This window comes from Thermobia domestica, chromosome 7 (genome assembly GCF_964235325.1).
Source record: "Thermobia domestica chromosome 7, izTheDome1.hap1.1, whole genome shotgun sequence".
In the NCBI taxonomy this organism is placed as follows: Eukaryota; Metazoa; Arthropoda; class Insecta; order Zygentoma; family Lepismatidae; genus Thermobia; species Thermobia domestica.
In genome coordinates this window covers 208,226,728-208,239,159 of record NC_137460.1, presented here as the reverse complement: position 1 = coordinate 208,239,159, position 12,432 = coordinate 208,226,728, and the positions used below count along the sequence as shown (strand labels likewise).

The following is a 12,432-nucleotide window of genomic DNA, read 5'->3' as shown; positions in this document are numbered from 1 at the left end:
CTAGTTAACTATTACTTTAGTTAAATATTCCATTAATTATATATTCTTTTAGTGTAACTTGCTTTAATATAGTACTAAGTAAGTAATGTAGTTTACGAATACAATTCTTACTATTGTAAAACTCGTTAATGATTGAGGACAATGGAATGGGTGAATCTGAATTTTGAGAAATCTTTGAATATTAATGTTTTGAAACATTTTACATTTCAAGGTAGCAAAATGAATGTTATGTGTTTATTCATTCCGTTTTATATGTGACGATTTATTACTTGGTGCAGATTTACTACAGGGCTGCTTAACATAATTGCTAATAAACCGTTTTCAGCGCGAAAATTCCCTTGTGTAGTGAAGATTTAGGATTTAGATTTCTGGGCTTTCGGCATCAATGGCCTTGTTAGCCCGTCGCATATGAGGGATGACTTCCCTCGGTGATCACACTATCCGGGGAAAGGAAGGGAAGAATGGATTGGGGAAAAATGGGGCCGCGGTGGCTCAGTGGTAGAGCGTTCACCTCTGGTGCTTGGGGTCCCGGGTTCGATCCCAGCTCCCGCCAAGTGAACTTTGTGGTGGACAAACACCGTGTGCGTGGGTTTTCTCGGGGTTCTCCCGTTTCCTCCCACTTTCTTCATTCCACCATTTCATACATTACTCATCATCACCGTCTCCTTTAGCATAACCGTGGGACGTAAAACTCAAAGATTTCATTTTCATTTTTGGATTTCGGAAGGGAGAAAACGGCTTGGGACCTATATGTTAGGTACCACTCCGGCATTTGCCTGCTGTGAATGAGGAAAAGCCAAGGAAACCTCATTCAGGATGGCTGGACTTAAAATCTTTTGATACTTTTTCGACCGAGTTCCCCCACCGGGATCGAACCCGGGACCGTTCGCACCGAAGGCGAGAGCGTTAGCGAATACGCTACGCGGGGCCACTAGTGTAGTTTAGAAAACTCATTTTTACTAGGATATTTGCAAGATTTTTTTTTCTTTTAGTTTAACGCCCCATGATTGTACATCAATGTAAGAGAGAAGGTGACGATGAGATACATGATAATGGTGGAATCAAGAAAATGTAAGGAAACTGGAAAGTCTTAAGAATAACCACAACTACAGTGTTCACCAAAAGCCTATTTGTCGGGAGCAGGAATCGAACCAGGGACCTACCGCGTCAGAGGTAAGCGCTCTCAGAGCTTTCTTTTGTTTAAAGAACTTGTTTACAATGATATATATATATATATATATATATATATATATATATATATATATATATATATATATATATATATATATATATATATAACGAAGATATTGACATATTTTACAGCCTCACTGAAATTTAAAAAAAAAAGTAGTCAGGGAGAGCTTACTTGTCAGGTTTTTATTTTTTAATTTAATTTATTTTTATTTATTTATTTTTGCTTTGTTATGTTCCCTAGTTAATTAATGTTTGGGTTACTGAAAATTAAAACCTTTTTAGTATTATTGTTATGTCATCACTTTGGAACCAAAACGTTAGATTTTTTTCTTGTGTTTTCATATAGGAAGTTGGTGAGTTTGTGCCTTAGCACTGGTTTGGTTTCTAGAACGTAATTGAAGGTCATGTTGAGTTGAGTCTTGGTGGGTTTGAGTTCGTGAAGTGTCAGGCACTGCTTGTGCCCCTGTCTTCTGTTTGTGATGTTTCCTGGCTTTGGGCTGTGACGTATTTATGTTGAGGAGTACCAACGAAGGCCGCGTGATATACAGGTAGCTACAACACAGCTTCAACAGTTAACGAGTGCCATGTCTTTGAATTTCAGCTTTCGTTACGGCGTGATAATGCAGTATAGTGCTAGATTGAAATTCTATGGGTGGTAAAAACGGTATGGTAAGAAATACAACGTAATTGTTATTAGTTTAATTAGTGTTTCTTCATAGTATTGTTTCACTATTTCTAGAAGGAATTAAGTATTAACGAAGTAATGAATAAGCAAAAGAACACATTGATTGACGTTTACTATTTCTCATACTCCATTGAGAATGTTTTGATCCTCAGTTGCGCAAACATCCAGTGTGCGTTTATTTTCTTTCTTTTTTGGGGGGTTTACACTGCCTCACAGATGAGCTCTTTCGTGGCTAAGTGGTTAATGAACACGCCTTTGGCGTGGGACACCCGGGTTCGATTCCCGGCCGGGGGCCGCGGTGGCTCAGTGGTAGAGCGTTCACCTCTGGTGCTTGGGGTCCCGGATTCGATCCTAGCCCCGCCAAGTGAACCTTGTGGTGGACAAACACCGTGTGCGTGGGTTTTCTCGGGGTTCTCCCATTTCCTCCCACTTACTTCATTCCACCATTTAATTCATTGCTCATCATCAGCGTCTCCCTTAGCCTAACTGGCATAACTGTGGGACGTAAAACTCAAAGGTTTCATTTCATTTTTTCTTAATCTCTTGCACCGACCGACCGATCTCGATCAAATTTCCAACGTAGATGCGCTTCTGGCCTGGGAGTGTTTTTAGCTATTTACTTTGACAGTAGAACTTAGGGGAGGGGGAGGAGGGGGACAGAAAAAATAAATGACTTAATTTACTTTGAAGTGTAAAAGTGCGAGCGTTTTCTTCTCTCTCTCTCTCTCTCTCTGTCTCTCTCTCTCTCTTCACTCCTCCAGTCTCCTCTCACTTTTAGGGCCGCGGTGGCTCAGTGGTAGAGCGTTCACCTCTGGTGCTTGGGGTCACGGATTCGATCCTAGCCCCGCCAAGTGAACCTTGTGGTGGACAAACACCGTGTGCGTGGGTTTTCTCGGGGTTCTCCCATTTCCTCCCACTTACTTCATTCCACCATTTCATTCATTTCTCATAATCACCGTCTCCTTTAGCCTAACCGGCATAACCGTGGGACGTAAAACTCAAAGATTTCATTTCATTTTTTCCTCTCACTTTGATTTCATGATTTCGCACTCTGATGAAAAGTATTAAATACCGCCAGGAAAAGTACTAATATATAACCTCTCTTTTAGGCGCCCCTCCAACCACGCGCCCGGGACACGTACTTTGCTTGCTTGCCCATAGCTGCGGCTCTGTGAGCTACATAAGTAACATACAATGCTTACGTAATACTTTGGGTCATAAGCAGTGGCGGCGATTGGACGTTAAAAGTGGGGGGGGGGCAAGACATGATCTGAATATTTGTATATCAATGTTAATATACAAACTTCCCTGGTTGAAACTATATACATTAATAGGTCATTTGAGAAAAGTGGGGGGGCAACTGCCCCCCTTTGCCACCCCTAATCGCCGCCCATGGTCATAAGTACTATTAAGAAAGGAAGAATTGCATTTTTTTAACTTTGGGAAAGGAGCTACTATGGGATTAAAGTTAAGGTAGGAAAGGCAACACATTCCAGTCTATGCTTTCACCCATCAGACATATTGTTTGGAACCAAAAAAATGTGACTTTTGGAATCTTGTACTTAGGTTCACAGCGGAAGCGACGAAATAACTTGAATCATCCATTGTAGCTCTCCCCGCAACCAGTTTCTAAAATGTTGGCAATAAGTTTGCGAAACGAGAGGTGACGACTCCAATTTTGGGTGAAAAGTCGCTATAAGAAATAATCGAGAAATTCATTGTCTATAAGCATTGTAAAAGTTGTAGATGTAAACTAAACAATATGTTCTACTCACTGGCGCCAATCCCGGGGGGGGGGGATGACGGATACATGTCCCCTCCAATCTTGGAACTGAGGGGGACTTCTCCCAAATAATCCGATTTGAAATGTGTTTTTTGGGAGAAATTTGATGATTTTTGTCCGATTGCTACAAAGGAACGTGAGATGTCCCCCAGAATAAGCCTCAAATCTGCAGCCTCCTAACGCTAAAGACAACTCTGATCCTCCACAACATTGTTTTTCAACTTCATAAGTATTTTGGACATCGCCAAAAAAAGTATGGTAACGGTCTTACCCTCCCCCCCCAATGTTGAAGACAGATTTGCGCCGCTGGTTCTATTCACATCTTTGTAAACAGGGCGCAACCAATCCTTTAATTCAGGGATCATTTCAGGTTGTTTCGGGTACTTTTGTTCATGTTGTGGTCAAAATAGTTCCGAAATAATTAACACTACAGTACTTACGTTAAGCAATTTTTTGTAAAAGAAAAAGTGCAGAATAATTAAAAGACCCCAGAGGACAAATATAACAAACACCTTCTTCGCCTTTTTTCACGCATCTATAGCTAATCTTGTTGCTATCGGTAATGATGTATTACGTGTGTCTCTCAACGGAAACTCTGCGAACTAAAGGACATCAAGTTTGTAGTTATTCTTCGTTAGAGGGCAAGGGTAACATAACAATGCAGGATTGTGGAGTAGTGAGTACGCTGTATTTCCAAACTCTTCATCACTTGCGCTGATTAAAACAAACAAACAGAAAAAAATAACGTAAAAACTGTTTTGAACTAATAATGCTTCTCTACAGATGAACATTTTGTTTGCAGCAAAAAGTCGCTAAATGTGTAAGTAGGTAAATCGTTATTTAAAAATCACCCAAAAAAGTCTCCAATCGGATTTTTTTTTTTTGTCGTTATCGTAGGGCGACCATACGTCCCGTTTTGACCGGGACAGTCCCGTTTTAGGGGCGTGTCGCGGCCGTCCCGTCAGTAGATGGAAAAAAGTAGTATTCGTCCCGTTTTATGTAAATGAAAGAAGTAAATAACAAACCCAGTACCTTTACTCCTTTTAAAAGTATTAATAATAACAAAGCGGCAAAAATTGAACTGAAAATCCCTATATTAAAAATACTCTATAGTTCGCAGTACTGCTCGAAAGGCAGCAGAGGTTTTAGCAGTTGGTTGTGTGTTAAACAAACTTCAACGTGTCTTTCCTTTTTCATAAGTACCCGCTCTGTAACGAAGAGAGAGAGGGGGAACTCTGATATCAAGGCACTGATAAGAACAAAGGTAGATCTAAAAGTCTAGTGTTGCAAGAACCTGTCCCGTTTTTAACTGAAAATTTTATGGTCACCCTGCGCTATCGTTGAGGTCGAATTCCCCTTATTTAGCGACTTTACCCAAAATTGGCAACATTGACCCCCACCGAACAACACCCCGTCATCTTGAGCCTAGCCAGCATAATAGTGGGACGTAAAACTTAAAGATTTCATTTCGAACAACACTCCCAGAAACCTACTGTTATACTATTCTCAAACCACCCTTTCGTACAGTTCTCCCTATTCGAAAAAAAAAAAATTGTAAATAGCAGTGTTCATACATAAATATGGAACTCAATTTCCCTGAATTTTGCAGGTTTTCCAGGTATTAATTTTGCAATTTCCAGGTCGAGTGGAAGAAACTAATAGTACGAGAACACATAAATTTTAAGAATACTATATTTATATATTTGAGAATGGCCACCCTTCTCCCCAATGAACGATTGCAATTAAATATTGAGTCACAAGAAAATAAATAATTAAAATAAATAAAATTTAAGTTGAAAAATATTAAGTTGAGAAGCCTACTAAGGGAATTATATAATACTTTTGTTCCATACTTGAATACATTCAAAATATACAAAAAAAATATTGGCTTGGGGAAGAAAAAAGGGCCCGCGAGATTTTAACTGATTCTTGTAGTACTCGACGACAGAAATAGATTACTGAAAGAATTTTCAAAATCGGCACAGGCAAACATGAAGAAAATCGCATTTTCAGGTACCGGTTCAAAATGAGAAGAAAAAAGGACCGCGAGATTTTAACTGATTCTTGTAGTACTCGACGAGAGAAATCGATTAGTGAAGGAATGTTCAAAATCGGCGCAGGCAAGCATGAAAAAAAATCCCACTTTCATGTACCGGTTCAAAATGGGGAAGAAAAAAGGGCCCGCGAGATTTTAACTGATTCTTGTAGTACTCGACGACAGAAATAGATTACTGAAAGAATTTTCAAAATCGGCACAGGCAAACATGAAGAAAATCGCATTTTCAGGTACCGGTTCAAAATGGGAAGAAAAAAGGGCCCGCGAGATTTTAACTGATTCTTGTAGTACTCGTCGAGAGAAATCGACTAGTGAAGGAATTTTCAAAATCGGCGCAGGCAAGCATGAAGAAAATTGCATTTTCATGTACCGGTTCAAAATGGGAAGAAAAAAGGACCGCGAGATTTTAACTGATTCTTGTAGTACTCGACGAGAGAAATCGATTAGTGAAGGAATGTTCAAAATCGGCGCAGGCAAGCATGAAGAAAATCGCATTTTCATGTACCGGTTCAAAATGGGGAAGAAAAAAGGGCCCGCGAGATTTTAACTGATTCTTGTAGTACTCGAAGACAGAAATAGATTACTGAAAGAATTTTCAAAATCGGCACAGGCAAACATGAAGAAAATCGCATTTTCAGGTACCGGTTCAAAATGGGAAGAAAAAAGGACCGCGAGATTTTAACTGATTCTTGTAGTACTCGTCGAGAGAAATCGACTAGTGAAGGAATTTTCAAAATCGGCACAGGCAAGCATGAAAAAAAATCGCACTTTCATGTACCGGTTCAAAATGGGGAAGAATAAAGGGCCCGCGAGATTTTAACTGGTTCTTGTAGTACTCAACGGGAGAAATCGATTAGTGAAGGAATTTTCAAAATCGGCGCAGGCAAACATGGAGTAAATGGCATTTTCATGTACCGGTTCAAAATGGGGAAGGAACAAGGTCCCGCGAGTTTGAACCGCTACGATGTATGTTTACGAATGTGCCCGTCTTCTCAAATTTAGTTAATTACTGTGACACTGAAACATGTGACACAGAGTCACATTGTGGATGACTCTGCAATCGGCAACCACTGCACATATACTCCTCCCGCCCCACAGTTTGATTATTTCGATCCATTCCTCACGTGCTAACGGCATGGTTCAACATCTGCAAGAAAGAGGTAAATGTAACGTTCAATTGGCAATAGCTTTTCACCAAATTAAGCTGCATGAAATCTGATTGCATATTTGACATACTGAGAAAATTCTAGCCCGTGGCCATATGTATCACATATCCCACCAGTTCATAAAAATTTTGAACACAAAATTACGGTCGTCCGTGTGACGTACTCCCAAAAGGCCTAATGTGTATCACCCACCTCACATTCAATGAAACCACATCCGTGTAGAATTAAGAAAGGAACCTCTTATGATGTATACAGGATGTCTCAAACGTTCCCTGACATAGGGTAACTCTGTTATTATCAGAGTTACGACAAAATGTAAGAGGAAAAACATCTCGAAATATGACGTTTTCAATCTAAAGTGAACACTTTTTTAAAAAATCGGACAAGATGAATGTGCTGTATACTCTTTATGCACCCAATTTTAAATGAAAATGCAACGTTGTCATTTACCTGGACCCACGACATAAGTGAATGAAGTTACTGTTTGAAACGGGGGCTGGCCATCGACATGTTAGCGTAAAAGACAGTAACTTCACTCACTTCTGTTGTGGGTCCAGGTAAATGGCAACGTTGCATTTTCATTTCACATTGGGCGCATAGAGAGTGTACAGCGCAAACGGGTCATCCGATTTTAAAAATTCCTTCACTTTAGATTGAAAACATCATAATTGGATATGCTTTTCCCTCCTACATTCTGTTGTAACTCTGATAATAACAGAGTTACCCTATGTCAGGGGACTTTTGAGACACCCTGTATACCTTATTTAATGTATGTTTGATGTCACTATAACTGTAGTATAATTTAGTTTGTTTAAATTTACAATTTAATACAAGTAGATTCGGATTTACATGCGTAGGATTTTGTATGCATCTAACTAATGAATTCTTTTATTTTTATGCTTAACTTAGTGACTTGGCTTTGGACTGCAACTGATTATTGTAACCCATTATTGCTTGAGAAGAAACAAGATATCCGAATCTTCATTTGGAGAAATCAAAGGTCTATTGGAAAGCTGGGGATTACAATCATTAATTTCTACATTTCAAGGTGCGTAGTAAATTATATATTGTGTTTATTGTTAAATTACTATTATTGGGTTTAGAATCAATGAAGCACTTCATGATATTTTATGGGGATCAAGATGGGTGCCGGATAGATAAGTATTTGAGCGTCAGGCTCTTATTTCTTTTCAATTTAATATTTAATCAATGATTATTTTTCTCCCTCATTATTCCACCAAATCGTATTCCAAGATCATATATCCATTTTTGTTCGATATATCCATATTTTTGATCTCTTTCATATTTCTATATTTTCGATTTTTGATATTGTTTATATTTCGATATTGCTGTATTTTTCGATATTTCGAACAAGTTTCGATAGTTTGTCGACATCGATTATCTATATCTAAATTCGGATATCCCAAAGCCCTATCGAGCACCCTCCGAAATGAAGATTTTGGCTATGGACCTGATTAGGGATGCGCACGAGACAAGACGAGACAATTTTTGTTACGAAATTCGAGGCAAGATAGAGCTTTTCCAATAGAAACGGATCCAGTTTTCGAGACGAGACAACTTTCGCGGCACCTTTTCGAGAGGAGACAACCTCAAATCTTTTCTCTTGCGCATCCCTAGACTTGATCATGAGTTATCAAAAAAAAAAAAAAAATGTTAATGAGAAATAACATGTAAATACAATATAGGTAGCTAAAACATTTTTGTTTTCATTCTTCAGTAATGCATTGTTATTAATCTCAGGGGGGCGGTGGCTCAGTGGTAGAGCGTTCACCTCCGGTGCTTGGGGTCCCTGGTTCGATCCCAACTCGCGCCGTGTGGACTTTGTGGTGGACAAACACCTTGCTCGTGGGTTTTCTCGGGGTTCTCCCGTTTCCTCCCACTTTGTTCATTCCACCATTTCACTCATTTCTCATTATCACCGTCTCCTTATCCTAACCGGCATAACCGTGGGACGTTAAACTTAAAGATTTCATTTTTTATTAATCTCAGCATTTTATAGTGTATTCTTAAGCTTAAGGTGATGTATAATTAAAGTTTGAATTCAGTTAACTTATTTTGTTTCTCAGATTGTTTTTAAAATGTATGTACAATTGTTTATGTTCATTCTCGAGAGTTTAAAGTGACGTATAGTTATTAAACATAGTATTTAATATTGTACTCTTAACGTGGAAGTGATATACAGTTAACTTTTGAATTCAGTAAACATTTTTCTTTCTGAAATTGCTTTAAAAAGTATGTAAAAACGTTTTTATTTTCTTTCTTGAGTGCTAAAAGTGATGCAAAGTTATTAAGCTTACTACTTTATATTGTATTCTCAACCCTAAACTGATACACAGTGCGTTTTTGAATAAATTGTCAAGTTATTTGAGTGATGAACACTGGTAGAAAATCCTGACTACTACTGGAACATTTTGATTTTAAGGTGACGACTACTGGTGCAAGGATTTTAAAATATTGTTTTTCCTTCAAGGGCTACTCCTTTTTGAATTCTGACTACATGGTCACTATAGGAAGGATCAGTGAGTCTTTCCAACTATGGTACAGCTCCGACAGAGTCACGATGCTCAGAGAAGAGACAAAATAGTATGTTTTCAAACTTAAAGTGAGAACCACTGGCGTTTTTACCTTGCTATGCAAAAGTAAGTGAGTACTCCAATGGGGTTCCAATGCGGTACCTAATTTCTGCATTTTAGATATATGGAAATACATGTCTCTAAAATGTAAAGAACTGATTTTTTTTAGGGGGGGGAATAAACTATAGGTATGTGGGGCTTGCATACTTGACGCTACAATTCGGAAATTGAATTAAAATATGACTAACGGCTATCAAGATGTTGTCAAATAAAGGGAGGACCAACACAGTTAAGGGGTTTTCGTGTTAGATGCTAAAATTTCCGAAATCGGTCATGGAAAGTTAATAAACACCAGTAGCAATTTCATCTTAAAGTAATTAGATATCTTCATGGGGTGTTAGAACATCATGGAGTCTACCAAAATTAAATTTTAAAAGCTTTTGAAAATATAATCTGACATTTGTAAACAGTATTTGAAATATGTATTTACCCAAAACTTCCAGCTAGTACATCTAACATCTGGAGAAACACTGTGAAATAAAAGCTTGAAATTTCGGAAACAATTATTAGTCGCAACAAAATTAAATAAGATGGTACTTCTATGGGTTAAATCAGTACCTCAGTACAATTTCGATCGAAAGATTAGTTCAGTCCTAGGTTTTCTTCAGGCAATTCCAATGGTTCATCGAGCTGTACAAAAGAATGAAAATTCGCTGTCAATATCTAAGATAGTAACCAAGATAAAAGGAATTATATATTTTATGGCGTAAAAATAGAGATCTTTATATATTTGTACTTTTGGGTCTTTCCTATAAGAAAAAAAAATCAGAAAACTACTGTATATACCTTAATAGACAATTCAATGGGCGGGGACACAGTAGCTTAGTGGTAGGGTGTTTAACTAATCTTTTTTTTTGCAGAAACTATTGGAGTATTCACTTAACCCGTAGAGATACGATCATACTTAACTCCCTATTTAATTTTAAAATTAAATAAAAGGAAATATTTCAGTGTAGCGACCCACGATTATGCATTTTAGTCTCAGGGAGATTATGATTAAAGCAAGTGAATGTTGTTGACAGAATTGATGGAATGCAAAGGTGGGAGGAGAGTACCCCGAGAAAACCCACGAATACGATGTCCACTACAAACTGACTTGGCCGTGGATCGAACCAAGAACCCAATACACCAGAGGTAAGCACTCTACCACTAAGCCACTGTGCCCCCGCCCATTTAATTGTCTATTAAGGTATATACGGTTGTTTTCTGAAATTTCTTCTTCTTACAGCAAATACTCAAAAGTACAAATCCATGTGGGTCTCTATTTTTACGACGTCATAAAATACATAATTCCTTATATCTCGCTTGCTATATTAGATATTGACAAAAAATGTTCACTTTATTTCAGAGCCCGATGAACGCTTGGAATTGTCCAAAGAAAATTTAGAGCTGAATTAATCTTTCGATCGAAATTGTACTGACGAGTCTGAGGTTCTCACTTAACCCATATAAGTACCATCTTATTTAACTTTTGTTAGGATCAATAATTGTTTTCTGAAATTTCAAGATCTAATACGCTTTTATTGTATGGTGTCTCTCTAGCTGCTAGATGTACTAGCTGGAACTTTTAGGTAAATACATATTTCTAATACTCTTTACAAATGTCAAAATATATTTTACAAAACTTTTAAAATTTAATCTTGGTAGACCCCATGATGTTCTTAAACTCCATGGAAATACCTAATTATTTTAAGATGAAATTGCTACTGATGCTTATTAACTTTACATGACCGGTTTCGGAAATTTTACCACCTAACACGAAAACCCCATAACTATATGGATCCTCCCTTTATTTGACAATATCTTGATAGTCATATTTTAATTAATTTTCTAAATTGTACTGTCTAATATGCAAGCTCCACGTACCTATGGTGTCGCTTTTTATTTCACCATATTTCGGTAACTGTTAGGCGTACCGACTTGCGGTTTCGGTAAACACACACCTCTAACGTTCTTTAAAACGTTATTAAGACATATTTTAGAATATTTAGAAATGAGAGTTCTGGGAATATCATGGTACCCGAAAACCCCCATCAGGGCGTGTGTGTAGTGTATTTAATTGAAACTACTTTTGAGGTTGTTGTAAGCCCTCGTAATTACGTTTCCGAAACTGCACCATCTAGTACGCAAACTCCACAGTTCTGTAGTGTCGCTCTTTATTTTCCCATATCTCGATATCCATAAGGCTTACCGAGTTGAGGTTTTTGGTAAACAGATGTCAGTTCCTTACATTTTAGAGACATATATTTTCATATATCTAAAAAATACAGACATTAGGTACCCCATGATAGCCCGAACACCATTGAGGTACCCACTTACTTTTGAATGGTAATACATTTTGAGTTGTTGTTCAGCATCAATAAACACTTCATAGTTTTTCTACGTGCAACCCAAAAGTCCATACCTGACCGAACATATTTTGTCCATTTAATCTCAAAAATGTTAAGATACTTTGTATTGTTAAGTACAACCAAATTAAGCACACTGAATATAACATTTTAAATATTTTCTGATTTTTGTTGCAGGTATTTCGTGCATCAAACCAGAATTCTGCTTGAAAGACAGTCAAAAGAAGCAGTGTAGGTTGTGGCTAAAAGTACGCCCTTTCTGAAGACAGACTCAGTTGTACTTACATTATTTTGTACGAATATATAACCCTAATAAAGATACTGTACTACAAATTATTTCTTTCTTCCATAAATTATAATAAAATATTATCTCTGTTTAAAGAAAATGATTTGTTAATGTTAAGTCATTTTAATTATTTTTCTCTGTAATAAGAACATTATCCCTAGCAATATTTTTTATCTTTGTGCTATTGCGATTGGATGAAGTAAAATTCTATACGAAGCACTATTATTTCAGACATGCATTAATAACTAATGTATTGTTCT

The 12,432-nt window shown here is 37.5% G+C and overlaps 1 long non-coding RNA gene across 1 annotated transcript; it reads left to right on the top strand.

The window, feature by feature from the left end:
• The first annotated feature begins 1,529 nt into the window (after positions 1-1,529).
• Positions 1,530-12,210, top strand: LOC145688996 (uncharacterized). Its single transcript, XR_014132053.1, has 3 exons — positions 1,530-1,742; positions 7,794-7,932; positions 12,064-12,210. It is a non-coding gene; the product is annotated as an uncharacterized LOC145688996 (long non-coding RNA).
• The last annotated feature ends 222 nt before the right edge of the window (positions 12,211-12,432 follow it).